This window comes from Nomascus leucogenys, chromosome 12 (genome assembly GCF_006542625.1).
Source record: "Nomascus leucogenys isolate Asia chromosome 12, Asia_NLE_v1, whole genome shotgun sequence".
Classification (NCBI taxonomy): domain Eukaryota; kingdom Metazoa; phylum Chordata; class Mammalia; order Primates; family Hylobatidae; genus Nomascus; species Nomascus leucogenys.
This window is the reverse complement of record NC_044392.1, coordinates 83,594,690-83,610,263: the sequence shown is the minus strand read 5'-3', so window position 1 is coordinate 83,610,263 and position 15,574 is coordinate 83,594,690. Positions and strand designations below refer to the sequence as shown.

Here is a 15,574-nt window from a genome sequence, read left to right as displayed (position 1 = left end):
AATGATCTTCAGTAGAACTCCTTATTTCCAATTTGTAATCCAAACTTTAGATCCCTCCAGCTCATGCCACAATCTTATTATTTTTTATTATATTCGTTTAAAATAGACTCTAACCAAGGAAAATGCTTGCATTCCACAATTCTCATGTCTGTGTGTTTTTTGTTTTGTTTTGTTTTGTTTTGTTTTTTTCTGAGACGCAGTCTCACTCTGTCACCTAGGCTGAGTGCAGTGGCACAATCTCAGCTCACCACAACCTCTACCTCCCAGGTTCAAGTGATTCTCCTGCCTCAGCCTCCTGAGTAGCTGGGATTGCAGGTACCCACCATCATGCCTGGCTAATTTTGTGTGTGTGTGTGTGTGTTTTTAGTAAAGACTGGGTTTCACCATGTTGGCCAGGCTGGTCTCAAACTCCTGACCTCAGGTGCTCCACCTGCCTCAGCAACCCAAAATATCTGTGCTTTTTTAACATGCTCTTCCCCCTAGCTGTTATCTCCTTCCCTTTCCACCAACCTATACATACCACTTCTTCAAAATCTAGGTAACAAATTATTTTTGTCAAAAAGCTTTATTAATCTTATTACAGATCATTCATTTTATTTTGTCAGCTCAGTAATTTAAATGTTTCATAATTAAGTACTCTTTAAGCTGTATCTTAGATCATGGGCTCTTTGGAGTAGAAGCCATATCCTGTGCTCTATGTATATGCAACCCTACCCCTAGTGAAGCATTAGCTGAATTTTGTATGACAACTAACCCAGTTAAATAAAACTTGTGAAAATTGGGGGAAATACAACCAGACAAACAAGACTTTTCTGAATACAAAAAAACTGAAATCTCCCAAAACTAAATTCAAATATAACATTCATTTTTGTCAGAACAACATGTAAATACAGAACACAAACTTGAGTGTATTTTTTTCTACATACATTAGTCAGTTCTGAAAACTATAATTAAGAACATTCTAATTGTTTTATGTTAGTGATTTTCTAAATCTAGACCCCAAAAGCTGTTATGTATAAAGTCTCAATATTTTGGAGATAATAATAATATGCTTTTTTCAATGTCTAATTTAACCAATTTGCTTTAGCTTTCCATGCTTCACAAAAGCTACAATAAGAAAAGTTGACAGGTGAGATTTTATTATTTCTTCAAGACAAATACTAAAATCCTTGGAGCAAGAGTATATTAAACGAACTTATTACAAATTCCAAAGACAAAATTTCTTTATATAAATATTTTCATTTATAAACTCAAGAGCATTCACAATCCAAATGTTAATGAGAAAGTCTTTCCATATTCATTTCTGTGCAATTTACATATTCATTCTTCAAAACTATACTAGAATGTGAAGATATACTTTTTATTATGTACTTTTAACAACTTTATTATAATACATATTTCAGAAAAAATTCTTTATCTGCAAAGCACCAACTTAATATTGCTATACTACAATAAGGTTTCTACTGCTCAGTATTTACGAAAAATAATGCTACAACTATTAATTCCATTTGGGGAAAAAAAACTGATTCAAGCACTAAAAGTAAAAATCATGATCAACAATTCTATTTCAGTTTTCCATTTATAAAGTCTCCTACATGGGCTTTAACCATTCAAACTTGTAAGCAACTGTCCATAAGGTAACATTCTAGTTATATTCTACTTTTCTGTTGGACAGGTAGATACCTACCTATAAAAAAAGTACACCTATTTATTCCTACCTCTAAAATTACAATCAGAAATACCCAAATACCTTAATAAGCAACCTAAAATGCCTAATAGCTAACTGACAATAATGCCTGGAAGCTACCATCAAAGAGGCTCCAAAAGCCATCTATATAAGGAGGCACTCCACAACTTCCTCCACCTACTTCCTGGCTATATGCCTAGAGAATACTGAAATGACAGCAAGTCAGGCAACTAGGTTATCGGCGGAGGCAAATTCAAATAAATCTCTGCATTCTAAACAAAATATCAAGTCATAAAACTAACCTCTAAAGGATTACTATTAATGAACACTAAGAAGCACCTCTCTGATTTTGTCACTGGGGGGAAAAAAAGGGCCATAGTACCAAATATCATCTGATTTACCTCCCAATTCATAACAATGCCAAACAAGGACAGAAGAAAAGAGGGATGGATTCAAGCATCAATTCTCACTACCCTTGGGAGGGAGGACAAATATGCCATAAGAAGTTCAGAAACAAAAACTCCAGCCCGGGCAACATGGTAAAACCCTGTCTCTAATACCAAAAAAAAAAAAAAAAAAAAAAAAAAATCAGCCAGGCACGATGGCATGCACCTGTAGTTCCAGGTACTCAGGAAGCTGAAGTGGGAGGATCATTTGAGCCTGGGAGGTGAAGGCTGCAGTGAGCCGAGATCGCGCCAAGGCACTCCAGCTAGGATGACAAAGTGAGACCCTGTCTCAAAAGAAAAAAAAGGAAGGAAAAGAAAAAGAAACAAGCGAAAACTAATTTATGGTGATAGAGATTAGAGGTTAGAATAGTGGTTACTTCTGTAGGGAGAAATTAATAGGAGGGAGCACAAGGCACCTTTAATCAGTGAAGAAAAACATCCTACATCTCAATCTGGGTATTTCATTTAAAATAGGCTCTAATCAGGGAAAATGTTTGCATTCCACAATTCTCATGTCTGTGCTATTTTTACATCCTCTTCTCCCTAGGTGTAACCCAGTACCTCCCAGTACCTGGGAGTTACCTAGGTATACTTATGTGTATAAATTCACTGAGTCGTACTTAAGATTTGTGCACTTCACTGTATGTAAGTTATACCTAAATAAAATACTTAAAAACCAGTAACCAATTAATAGCTAAATCTAAAAACTTTTTCTCAATTCTCATCCTTCTTTATCAATCTCCATCATATTGTTAATCATAGAACATCAATATTCCCTAAATGAAACTCTTTCCCTTTTGAAGATCCACAAGGCTTTGTTAGGATGTTTTTTCCAGCATTTTCTGTAGTGTCATATTAATTCTCTCTAAATATTAATTCAATGTTTATCTTTTTTCTTTTTTTTTGGAGACTGAGTCTCACTCTGTTGCCCAGGTGGGGATGCAGTGGCATGATCCTGGCTTACTGCAACCTCCGCCTCTCAAGTTTAAGTGATTCTCCTGCCTCAGCCTCCCAAGTAGCTGGCATTACAGGTGCATGCCACCATGCCTGGCTAATTTTTGTATTTTCAGTAGAGACGGGATATTTCATCATATGGGCCAAGCTGGTCTCGAATTCCTGACCTCAGGCGATCTGCCTGCCTCAGCCTCCCATAGTGCTGGGATTACAGGCGTGAGCCAATGCACCCAGCTAATTCAGTATTTATCAAGTGCTCATGTATGAGACACGAATTAGGCACCCTCCAATATATATTCCCAATCTCTCTCTCTCTCTCTCTCTCTCTCACACACACACACACACACACACACACACACACACATCCCAAACCACATTCCCTAAACTGGATTCAAGCCAGTATTAGCTTGAATTAGCTGGTATCAAACTGTACTTGCTGTTTTAATTCCTATCACTTATTTATGGGAATATTCTTCTCAAGCATTTTCTGTTTTCGGCTATCCTTTACGGTTCAGTTCAATTTCTCTATTATTCTTTCTCTATACCCCTATAGGACTTACTATCTGTAACTGCACTGTCTAATACAGTAACTTTATGTGGCTACCGAATACCTGAAGTCTGGCTAGTCTGAATTGAGATATGCTTTAAGTATGTAATACTAACAGATTTTGAAGACTTAATATGGTTAAAAAAAAGAAAAAAATGTAAAATAGTTCGATCATGTTTATATGATGAAATAATAGTATTTTAGATATGCTGGGTTAAACAAAAATCCATTAATAAAATTTCACCTATTTATTTTTATTTTTTGATGTGGCTATAGAAAATCTAAAATTGCATTTGTGCCTCAACTTATATTTCTATTGAGCAGTGCTGACCTATACAATCTATTTATAAATGCCCACAAATTACCTTTTTCTTCTTCTTAAACTGATAAATACAAATTGTATATATTTATGGTGTACAACACATTTTGAAATACAGATAAATTATGCAATGGTTAAATCTAGCTAATTAACATATGCATTACCTCACACAGTTATATTTTGTGGTGAGAACACTTAAAATGTACTCTCCTAGCAACTTTCAAGTACACAACATTAACTATAATCACTATGTCCCACAAATTATCTCTTAACATAAATGTCATCTTCCCAATGAGTGCCAGAATTCAACATTAAGCTTTTCTCTTTTATGAATTAAATATTATTATATTAGGAATTACTAATAGTAACTAGATAAGTTTTAAGTGCCCATTTAATTTTAATATCCCTTTAAGATTTTTAACAAGGAAGCATAAGGCATTTCAAAGTGTTAAAATATAAAAAAAAGTTGTTTTCAGATAGCTATAAATTATACAATTTATTTGTCGTCTATATTTTACCTATATCCAATTCTAAGTCAAATGTCCCACCAGCAAGGATAGATAGCATGATTAAACCTGTAGCAATCCAAATCCCATAAAGTATTAGTTCTGATTAAGCCTGATTTTTTTCATGTTAGTCACTCAGTAAAGAAAAGGGCAGCATCCATTTTGGTCAACATCATTGTACCAATGTCCAGCAGCCAAGACAAAGAGCCTTTATATGGTGGTATGAATAGACAATGTGAGCAATACGACACCACTTGAAATAAGGGTAGGGAGAAAAATGTTTTTATAATGCTAAGTTTTAAAACTAGGAGATGAAACTTACAAATTGTGTAACAACTAGCTAAAAGGATATATATATATGTAAGAAGAAGGAACAGAAAGGTCTCCTCTCTAGACCTTTCTCAAGATATACCTAGGTTCAAACTTGGCTGCTCCACTATTAAGTGGATGTGTTTCCTCACATGTAAAGTGGGAATATATACATCACAGGATTATCAAAAGAATATAGTAGATGCTTAACATCATCTGTCTTTAATACCAATAATTATATAATGGTAATAAAATTATGGGTGACTTCCCCTCCTTCACTTTCCAAATTGCTGTAAATATTTTTCAAGCATAAATGAAAACCTTACAATTTCATACTAGTACCCCACATCAAATCATTTTTACTAGTACCCCACCTAAAATCATTTTTACTAGCTGTCTTTGACAAATTTGCTTATAAGCTTAAAATCTGTGTGTGTGCTAGAAGGCGGCTGGTGGTAGAAGGAAAATTAAAGAGGGAGAACTGATAACTTTAACACCATACAAGCACAGACATATATAAAACAAAGTGTGGAGAGGAAAACAGCAAAAGGAAATGCTGTTTGGGCAATTCCTAACTCAGACTATCCAATGAAAAGATTATATTCCACCCTCCTCAATCTAGCTACCTACCAGCCAGTCCTCACTCTCATCTTGGGTTTATATGTACAGTACAAATACGCATAGCCACTCACCTTCTTCTCTCTGCTAATGGTCACCACATGGCCTCACAGTCAAAAATTGAAAGCAGAGTGAAGAAATTCAGGATGTTGTAACAAAGACAAACCAATGCACTGGTTGGGAAATAACTTCATTAAAATGTACTCATTCCCAAGTGCATCTACTCATCTGCTGACAGTGCTGGGAATGCATTCCTGAAATATTTAACCTGGTTATAAGATTCTGCTGCTAGAATCAGAGAAGGCACACTTTGATGCCTACCTCTCACTTCCTCTATAACAACCTTGTCTTTATAGGCATGGCTTAAAATGGGACATTAGCAAAAGTATACAACTCCAAATCACTCACAGGTGAAAATTTCAAGTTAATGTAGAAAGAATAATTAAACAACGGTAATAATAACTATTACTACTCTAACAGCTAACACTTACTTTACTCAGCATTGTGTGCCAGAAAGCTAAGGACTTTACATGAATTATGTAATATCAACCCTAAATCTCTTTGAAGATGGTAATTACTAATTCCACTTGCCTAGTGCTCACATAGCTAAATCTGAACCCTGCCAATTTTATTTCAAGGCTTATATTTTTAAACCTTATCACATCCTGCCTCTTTATATATGCATAATTGCAATTGTGATTCTATGTATGTGTGTGTCTGTGTGTAAAGTATTTAGTGAGTTAGTAGTAAACAAAAGGCAATTAATTCCAACTCTGTGAAGGCTTTTATCCACCTTCACAAACCAACAATAAATTGGGAATTACCCCTCTCCTCCTCAATAAGTGGTGCTCTGAAAGTACTAGTTTTACAGTCATACATCACTTAAGCATGGATGTACATTCTGAGAGATGCGTTCTTAGGCAATTTGGTCACTGTGCAAACATCACGAAGTGTACTCAAACAAACCTAGATGGTAGAGCCTACTTACACACCTAGGCTACTTGGTATAGCCTATTGTTCCTAGTCTACAACACGCTCCTGTAAAGCATGTTATTGTACTGAATACCATATACAATTGTAACATAACTGTTAAGTATTTGTGTATCTAAACATAGAACATAAAATACAGTAAAAATACAGTATTATAATCTTATGGGACCACCATCATAAATGCAGTCCACTATTGACCAGAAAACATCATTATGCTGCACATGACTGTACTTAATATCTTCCTCAAGAAACTAATGAAAGATACTTGTAAGTAAAATATTAATCTTTTCAAAAAATTAGATAAATAATTGATAGACTACAGGTAAACATGCTTTGTAAAGTGTAAAGAATTTTCATCTTAACACTTTATTAGGTATTTTTTATTTTCAATTGTCTCTTTGGCTCAAAACATACTTATGTTTCTAGAGTTTGTACAAAGTCTTTTTTATTTGAGTAAGGGTCTCACTCTGTCACCCAGGCTAGAGTGTGGTGGCATGGTATCTCTGCTCACTGAAGCCTCCGCCTCCCGGGTTCAAGCGATTCTCCTGCCTCGACCTCCCAAGTAGCTGGGACTACAGGCATGTGCCACCACGCCCAGCTAATTTTTGTATTTTTGGTAGAGACAGGGTTTCATCATGTTGGCCAGGCTGGTCTCAAACTCCTGACCTCAAGTGATCCACCCACCTCGGCCTCCCAAAGTGCTGGGATTACAGGTGTGAGCCTCCACACCCGGCCTGTATAAAGTCTCTTAAAAGCTGTATTTTCAACTTAAAAAAAAGACATACCAAAAACCTTGACACATAAAATCTGCATTCATCACTCTAACCCAACTTCAATTCTACCGAAATCTAGGCTAAGAGAATTGTTTCAAGGAACACATCACTTATCTTTATTTTTACTTAAAAAATCTCAGTTCTAAGGATTCCAAATGAAATGGGAAGACTACAGCTAGCAGACAGAAGCGGTAGGGCCAAGATTAGTAGAAGGAGAGGGGAAAGAAAATCTCTCAGAAACGCTAACCTTAATCCAGTCTCACTTTCCCTCAACCAAGAGAAGAGTGCACTGCTGCTGCTTCTGCCCTGGCAGGCTCCTCCTCCTCTTACTCTTGAAATCCTCTGCTTTTTTCCTCCCGGAAAGTTACTCTCACAGGGCTTTCTGTTTTTCTTCCTGACATCTCTCAATTGTCAAAGGATTTCTTATGTTGAAATTAAAAGAATAAAAATATACTAACTTTCCATTATCACGTAAGAGTTCCCAGGAAGTTCAAAAAGGATAGTAACTCCTGCCAGGCACGGTGGCTCACGCCTGTAATCCCAGCACTTTGGGAGGCCAAGGCGGGTGAATCACCTGAGGTCAGGAGTTCGAGACCAGCCTGGCCAACATGGTAAAACCTCATCTCTACTAAAAATAAAAACATTAGCCAGGCGTGGTGGCGGGCACCCGTAATCCCAGCTACTTGAGAGGCTGAGGCAGGAGAATCACTTGAACCTGAGGCGGAGGTTGCAGTGAGCCAAGATTGCACCACTGCACCCCCGCCTGGGCAATATACTGAGACTCCAACCCCCAACCAAAAACAAAGAAAAAGAAAGGATAGTAACTCCATGGTTCAACTTGGCAGATCTGCAAAAAAAAATTAGAATGCAGCAACTAAGGCCTTAGAGATGAGAAAACACCTTTTTCATGGGAACTTCCTCTCCCTGAAGAAAGACAGAATTTAATTTAGAGTTCTACTACCCTCTGGGTCTCCTGTGATCTCCATGTTTGTTTCTTAAGGGGAAGAGGAGAAATCTTTTAGCCAACCAGCAGGGTGAGCTAGTGCTACCATCAGTTCCATGATTCTCAAATCTCCCAAAACTCAATGGTGTAAATGGCTTGCACTATTAACAGCAGCTATTTATTTCCCTCTAATAAACCTGAATCAAAAACACCACTTCTAGAACTGCTTCAGTCAATGCTATACCTGACAACTTTACTCAATATTTACAGATTCTCCATTTACGAAATAGACATCTCTCTACCAGAAAGATGAATACTAAGTGTAAATAAAAGCTCATTTGAATATGTATCCATAGTATTACAGTGTCCACTCTTCATTTTCTTGTTTTATTTTACAAGGTTACTAATTTAAAACATTTAGAAAACACTTTAAAAAAATGGCTAAAACAAGCGCTCTCTAAAATCAGGGTTAGATAACATGCCAATTTCTCTATTTGCTGCAAATTACAATCGTCTTAAGACCTGACTGAAAAGCCTTCCCACAAGAATAAGATTCACTTTTCCTTCCAGAATCACATCCTAAGAAAATGATCTACATAAGTAACACTAAAAAACAGTATTCAGGATGACAGAAAAAAATGGACCTGACCTTTCTCTAGATTGCAGATATCCCACCACTTCTATTCTCCTTGAAACTTTTTCTCCTCCTGCTACCCATTAAGAGTCTCAATTCAACCAAAACACTCTTATAACTTGAATGACAAATTAAAACTGGAAAATGTTTAAGGTTTGCAGGTGACAGACCACTTTATAACTACAAATAATCTGAAAGTGACTCTTAATTTTCACAAAATGAAAGTGTAAGTAAATCCACTCACATAATGTTGAAAATTATAAAACAGCTTATCAACTTACAAAAATCAGTAATTTAAAAGCACTTTATATGACCCATAAAAACTTTTAAGACCTTAAAACAATTTAACTTTTTGCTAAATCTGTCATTCAAAGAAATTAAAGATCACTATAGGGTCCCATCATAAATGACTGTTACTACTTGTTCAATTTCCTAACAGACCTTAGAGATACCACTCAGTAGAAGCAGTAGTCTTAAATTAAAAGTTGTTTTAAAGAAAAGGAACATTCTGAGCGGCACATTCGTTTATTCAACCAAAACACTATTACAAAATGAAAGACACCATTATTTTCAGCACTGATCTCATTTCTTTTCCTAAGTAATAACTGGCAATAACAGCAGTTATTTCAAACTTTCAAAGAAATTTATCAAGTGCCTGGTTGTTGTTTTTTAATTTTTCAATTTCTGGGTCAAGACTGCTTTGGAAAACCTTAAAATTCAAAAGCAACATTGCTCTGAAACTATCTGATATTTCTGTATTTTGTACCTGATTTTGTTTCACTGAAAGTCACTTTAAAAACAAAGTTACCATATAATATGAAAGTTTTTTGTTTTTTGTTTTGAGACGTAGTCTCGCTGTGTCGCCGGACTGGAGTGCAGTGGCAGGATCTCAGCTCACTGCAACCTCCACCTCCTGGGTTCAAGTGATTCTCCTGCCTCAGCCTCCCGAGTAGCTGGGACTATAGGCACATGCCACCACGCCCAGCTGATTTTTACATTTTTAGTAGAGACGGGGTTTCACCATGTTAGCCAGAATGGTCTCGATCTCTTGACCTCGTGATCTGCCCACCTCAGCCTCCCAAAGTGCTGGGATTACAGGCGTGAGCCACCGTGCCCAGCCAATATGAAAGTTTTTAACTTATTGTCACAGAAGTTCTCATGAACCTAATAATATTTAATTAACAAGTATTCCCAATAACATTCTCTTGTTTTTTTTAACCATTATTAGTTGTAGATATTCACCTTCTGATCCCAGCAATATGACAAATACAAACAGCAATGAGTAGAGGCTGAAAGGCAATTTTCCATTATGCCATTAACTTAATCATCTCTGGTCCTCAATATATTGTAAAAGAGGAAGGTAAGAGCAGTTGTTCTTTGATATTCCTTCCACTGTAAAACTTTATGATCCAGGAATACATTTGCTAATGTTAATGCATCTCCTATTCATTAATACAAGACTGTTCTGTATTAGAAGAAAAGCTAAAAAAAGAGAAAATATAAATCTGAAAAGAACAAGGAAATGAAAGTTAACTAATGTTGAAAAATTCAAATTTCAATTTGAACACAGAGATCTAAACAGTGATCTAATGTGTTTAAATATCCCTCCAATCAAGGAATTCTGTTAATAGCCAACACAAAACATCAGGTGTTTCAAAATTTTGTACTTCATGAGTTAATACCAACACAAAGTATGATATAACTGCAGTATAACTTTAATTTGTTAGAAACTGTAAGACTTTTAAAAGCAATACATACCACTGCATTAATACTAATCAAGCTTTATGTTTCACCAATTAAAATGTCTAAGCTAGATTACAGCCTTATTATAAAAACGAGGTTTTTCTTAGCAAGCCTAGCAAAATGCAATATTACTGCCATCAAGTTCCCTAGATACTTACACATGCCACTGAAGGCAAACAGCCAGGTTTCCTTTCTTTGAGAAACTTTAGTTGTCTATTTTTTGAAATGTTTTCCTTCTCATGGGACCAAAAAATGTTTACAACTAAAGCTAACTACTGCAGGGAGGGAATACACAATTAAAACAAATCTACAATCCAGATGCAATAAGCGTGGAATTAGTCAGGACTGGACAGGATAGTCGGTGGTGTTGTGATACTTCTGTTGAAATTATTAACAAGACAAGGCCATCATTGGCCCCCAATTATGTTTATCCCCTCGTTGAGTTTGATGATCACGCAAAATCTGAAGTCTAAATATAAACTTTTTATATTCAAAGTCAATATTCAAGAAAACTTTTCCACTAATGTTGCTAAACCATAGATGGATCCCAACAAGAGTTGTCTGTAGAAGTCTCGTAACAAGTAACCTTTAGCTCCACCACCTAAGTTTCCAATCACTGAGAAGAGTCTGGGACAACTCATCTTCAGGTTCACGGGAGAAGTGGAGCACACCTGCTTTCCTCTGGCAGAGTAACTTCCCAGGGACACAAAGGCCAGAGAATCAGACCTGGAGAGGCAAAAAGCTTTAGCTGGACACCCACCAAGCCCCTGGCAACCCAAACACTTCGAGCGATTTACCTCTTGCTGTTACTTCCCAGGCACCTAGCCGCATAAGATCTTGCAGGACGGGGGAAGGGGAGGCCTATGCGGTCCTGTCCCAATTAAGGGGAGGGGTGTACACAGTTAATGCCAGAGCCAGCGTTTCTGGCCACAACCGAGCAGCCTCAACGAGAGGAGTTGGTGACTGCTCTCGGCCCGCCCCGTTACTCAGTGCATTGCAATGGCGACCGCCAGGCTCCCCAAGCCGCCTGATCTCGGCCCCTTCCCCCTACTGCTCACTGGCTGCTCGGCTTCATGTGACTAAACAAAACCCCCAAGTCTAGTGCCCAGCTCAGCCCCTTTGTGTCCGCTACCGGATCCTCCGACGCCGCAGCGGAAAGCCCCCCCCCATCCCCCTGCCGAGTCCCGCCCCGCGGCGGCGGCCGCCGCTCACCTCAGGCTCCGTGGCCCCCAGCGACCACCGCGGCCGCCGCCTCCCCGAACCCGGGGCCCGGGCTCCTTGTGTAGCACCAACTCCGCCTCCTCGGCCGCCGCCGCCATCTTAGCCTGTGCGGCAAAATGCGTCCTTTTGGATGGCTGGGACCCAGCCTAGGGCGTAGCTCCCCGAGCCCGAGAGCCGGAGGCTGGGTCCCCCAAGTTCTTCCGCCACCCTCAGTCCCGCCGCTGCCACAGCCCAGAGGCCCGAAACCCACTCGGGTCCCAGCGAATCTGACCAAATAACCCCTGAAACTCACAGTTTGGTGCCGTGTGCGTCAAACCGGGGCGACGTTGGGAGCGCGCGGCGTCCCCGCGTCACACGCCGCTCTGTACGCTACTCGGCTCCAGCGGCCCCCCTCCGCTCCCCGCTTTTCGCCTCCAGCCCCGGTTCCCACGGCGCAGGCGCGCTGCTTTCCCGCCTCTGCCGGGCTGCGGGCCGCGGGGGTGGCCAGCGAGAAGCTCCCGGGAAGCTTCGCGCTGGTGGAGCGTCTGGGCCAATTAGACAAACGGGGGCAGCGGAAACAGTGCACCACTGTTCTCGGGTGCCAGAAACCAAACAAGGTCACCTCCCCCAGCGCTGACCTAATCACTCCCAAGGAGGTTCCCGCCCCAAAGTAGGCACGCTCCAAATATGGTGGTGCCCAAACTCTGCAAGACCCAAGCATTAGGCATGCCTAGGCCCTTTAAGGTGGAACAGGCCCAGGTTTGAGTTCCACGATCACGAGCGTGCAAAAATCTCTGTTATTTTCCTCCTGTTGAGGAAAACAGCCGAATAATGCAATATTTGCCAATCACAACTGTGGAGTAATGGCGAGGGAAGGTTTTAGGATCTTAAGGGGGCAGATTGTTGGGAGTTGCTTGATGGCCAGGCAAAGCATCAAGTGTGACATCTCAGTTACCCGGACAGCCTGCCCTGAAAGGTGGCCGAGGTTTGCTCCAGTTTGACTCTCTGAGGATACTCTCTCCCTGCGTTACTGAAAGTGTCATGGTTCTACGAATTAAAATTATATAAGAAGCATGTGAGATGCTGGTTAACCCTTCAGAGAATCAGTCCCGAGAGGGTTCTGGAAATTTTCATTTTTAGCAAGGCTTCACCACAGGATCCTGGGGGCAGAGAAACACTGAGTGGGCTATTCTTTTGGTTTTCGACTGAGCCAACGAGAAACTGCTAACATGTTTAAGATTAACCAAGAGTTCTTGAGAAATTTACTGGTCCCGCCTTAATTATTTGGCTTCTCTGAACCTCTGTTTACTCATTTAAAAATTTAAAAATAAAAAAGTTTTCCTTAGTTGTACAGCTGTCATTACTGTGGCCCTCCAAACCCTTAAGATGTTATTGACATTCAGAAGAATATACCATAACTGCATTTATTTGACAAGAATGAGAAACATTTTCTTTCCTATGGAATGATGCCTTCAGCAACAGCAAACGTAGATTCCAAACAACAAATATTTGACTAAACACATTAATTGCTTCATACTTAATAGCTAACACTTTTGAGTGCTTACTGTGTACCAGGCATTATTCTAACTTGTTCGATTTCATTGTAACCCAATGAGACAAAGAGAAGTAAGGTGATTTTCTCAAAGTCATACAGTTCTTTGGGCTCTTTAAAATGCAAATCTCCCTTCTTCATTTACACAAATGTGTAAACAATAAAATATAAATACGTATATATTTGCAGTCATTGGGGGAGGGGTGAACTTTGGATCATTTCATTTGCAGAATCCATTAAAATTGGACATTCTCAGGTTACTATTGGACTTACAATAAAATATGCACTATGGAAATTTTTACATTATATCACTGTAAAAGCAGTTACTAAGAAAATAACTGTCATTAATGTATACCACTGACTAATGTGGAGACAAATCACACAAGCAAATAGAATCACTCAGAACTCAGCCATGATCAGGAACTTGTCTCACTAATGAAGCTATTTTTTACACTAGAACTCAGCAACTGAAGTGTAATACTGTGGAAGTCATAATAGCAGTAAAAGTAATCATAGTAATTATAATAGTAGAAGTAGTAATAGTTGATGAAACGCTGTACAAAGTGATCTCAAAAGCTTCTGTGAATGGGAGAAAATATAATGACAGAAAGCTTGAATAAGGTAATGCAAAAAGAAAAAAAATACACGTGAGGTCTCTGTCTAGCTGCAGACGTGGGTCTCTGTTCTGCAGGTTGGGGTTTGTAAAAGTTATTCAGAATAAGGCCTACTTTAAGAGATATCAAGTGAAATTTAGAAGACGACGAGAGGGTAAAACTGATTACTATGCTCAGAAACACTTGGTGATACAGGATAAAACTGAATACAACACACCCAAATATAGGATGATAGTTCATGTAACAGAGATATCGTTTGTCAGATTGCTTATGCCCGTACACAGGGGGATATGATAGTCTGCACAGCATATGTACACAAACTGCCAAAATATGGTGTGAAGGCTGACCTGACAGATTATGCTGCAGCGTATTGTACTGGCCCGCTGCTGGACCGCAGGCTTCTCAATAGGTTTGGCATGGACAAGATCTATGAAGGCCAAGTGGAGGCAACTGGCGATGACTACAATGTGGTAAGCATTGATGGTCGGCCAGGTGCCTGCCTTTACCTGCAATTAGGATGCAGGTCTTGCCAGAACTACTACTGGCAGTAAAGTTGTTGGCACTCTGAAGGGAGCTGTGCATGGAGGCTTGTCTGTCCCTCACAGTACTAAATGATTCCCTGGTTATGATAATGAAAGCAAGAAATTTAATGCAGAAGTATACAGGAAGCACATCATGGGCCACAATGTTGCAGATTACATGTGCTACTTAATGGAAGAAAATGAAGATGATTACAAGAAGCAGTTCTCTCAATACATAAAGAACAGTGTAACTCCAGACATGATGGAGGAGATCTATAAGAAAGCTCATGCTGCTATACGAGAGAGTCCAGTCTGTGAAAAGAAGCCCAAGAAAGAAGTTAAAAAGAAGAGGTGCAACCGTCCCAAAATGTCCCTTGCTCAGAAGAAAGATTGGGTAGCTCAAAAAAAGGCAAGCTTCCTCAGAGCTCAGGAGCGGGCTGCTGAGAGCTAAACCAAACAATTTTCTATGAGGATTTTTCAGATAAAGACAATAAACTTATGGACAGAAAAAAAAAATACAGGCAACTGGAAAAATCCAAAGACCAGTTATGTGGCTCAGTGCCAAAATATTTAAGGAAATCGCAGTTGAGAATGAAAGTCAAGATGTGGAAAACAGTTTGGGAGAAAATTCATAACACATAGTGAATAAAATGATGCTCCAATGAATACACCTGGTAAATGTTTTAAAGAAAGAAAAAGCAAGATGCTGCTACTGGTTTTTGTTGCTGTTGTTGTTTTTAAATTTTTATTTTAGGTTCAGGAGTGCATATGCAGGTTTGTTATATAGGTAAACTCATGTCACTGGGGTTTTGTACAGATTATCTCATGACCCAGGTACTTAGCCTTGTACCCAGTAGTTATTTTTTTCTGATCCTCTCCCTCCTCCCACCTTCCACCCTCAGGTGGGCCCTAGTGTGTGTTGTTCCCTCCCTTGTGTCCCTGTGTTCTCATCATTTTGCTCCCACTTCTAAGTAAGAACATGCAGCATTTGGTTTTCTATTCCTGAATTAGTTTGCTAAGAATAATGGCCTCCAGCTCCATCTATGTTCCTGCAAAGGACATGATCTCATTCTTTTTATGGCTGCATAGTATTCTGTGGTATATATATACCACATTTTCTTTATCCAGTCTACCACTAATGGGCATTTTAGGTTGATTCCAAGTCTTGGCTATTGTGAGGGATACTTCAGTGAGCATACACACGCATGTGTCTTTATG

The 15,574-nt window shown here is 39.1% G+C and overlaps 1 protein-coding gene and 1 pseudogene across 9 annotated transcripts in view; one reads left to right on the top strand and one right to left on the bottom strand.

The window, feature by feature from the left end:
• Positions 1-12,248, bottom strand: part of ZNF644 (zinc finger protein 644) — a 108,405-nt gene extending 96,157 nt beyond the window's left edge. For 2 of the 9 annotated variants that reach the window (XM_030825054.1, XM_030825060.1), the window contains exons 1-2: positions 11,983-12,075; positions 10,628-11,195 (exon numbers count right to left, since the gene is read on the bottom strand). The gene's annotated coding sequence lies outside the window, so the exon portion shown is untranslated. Of the gene's footprint in view, positions 1-10,627; positions 11,658-11,681 lie in introns of those variants that run through there. The other 7 variants (XM_030825058.1, XM_003260037.4, XM_003260036.4 and 4 more) reach the window with 7 other exon arrangements.
• Positions 12,249-12,532: 284 nt separating this feature from the next.
• LOC100602151 lies at positions 12,533-14,813 on the top strand (annotated as a pseudogene).
• Positions 14,814-15,574: the final 761 nt, after the last annotated feature.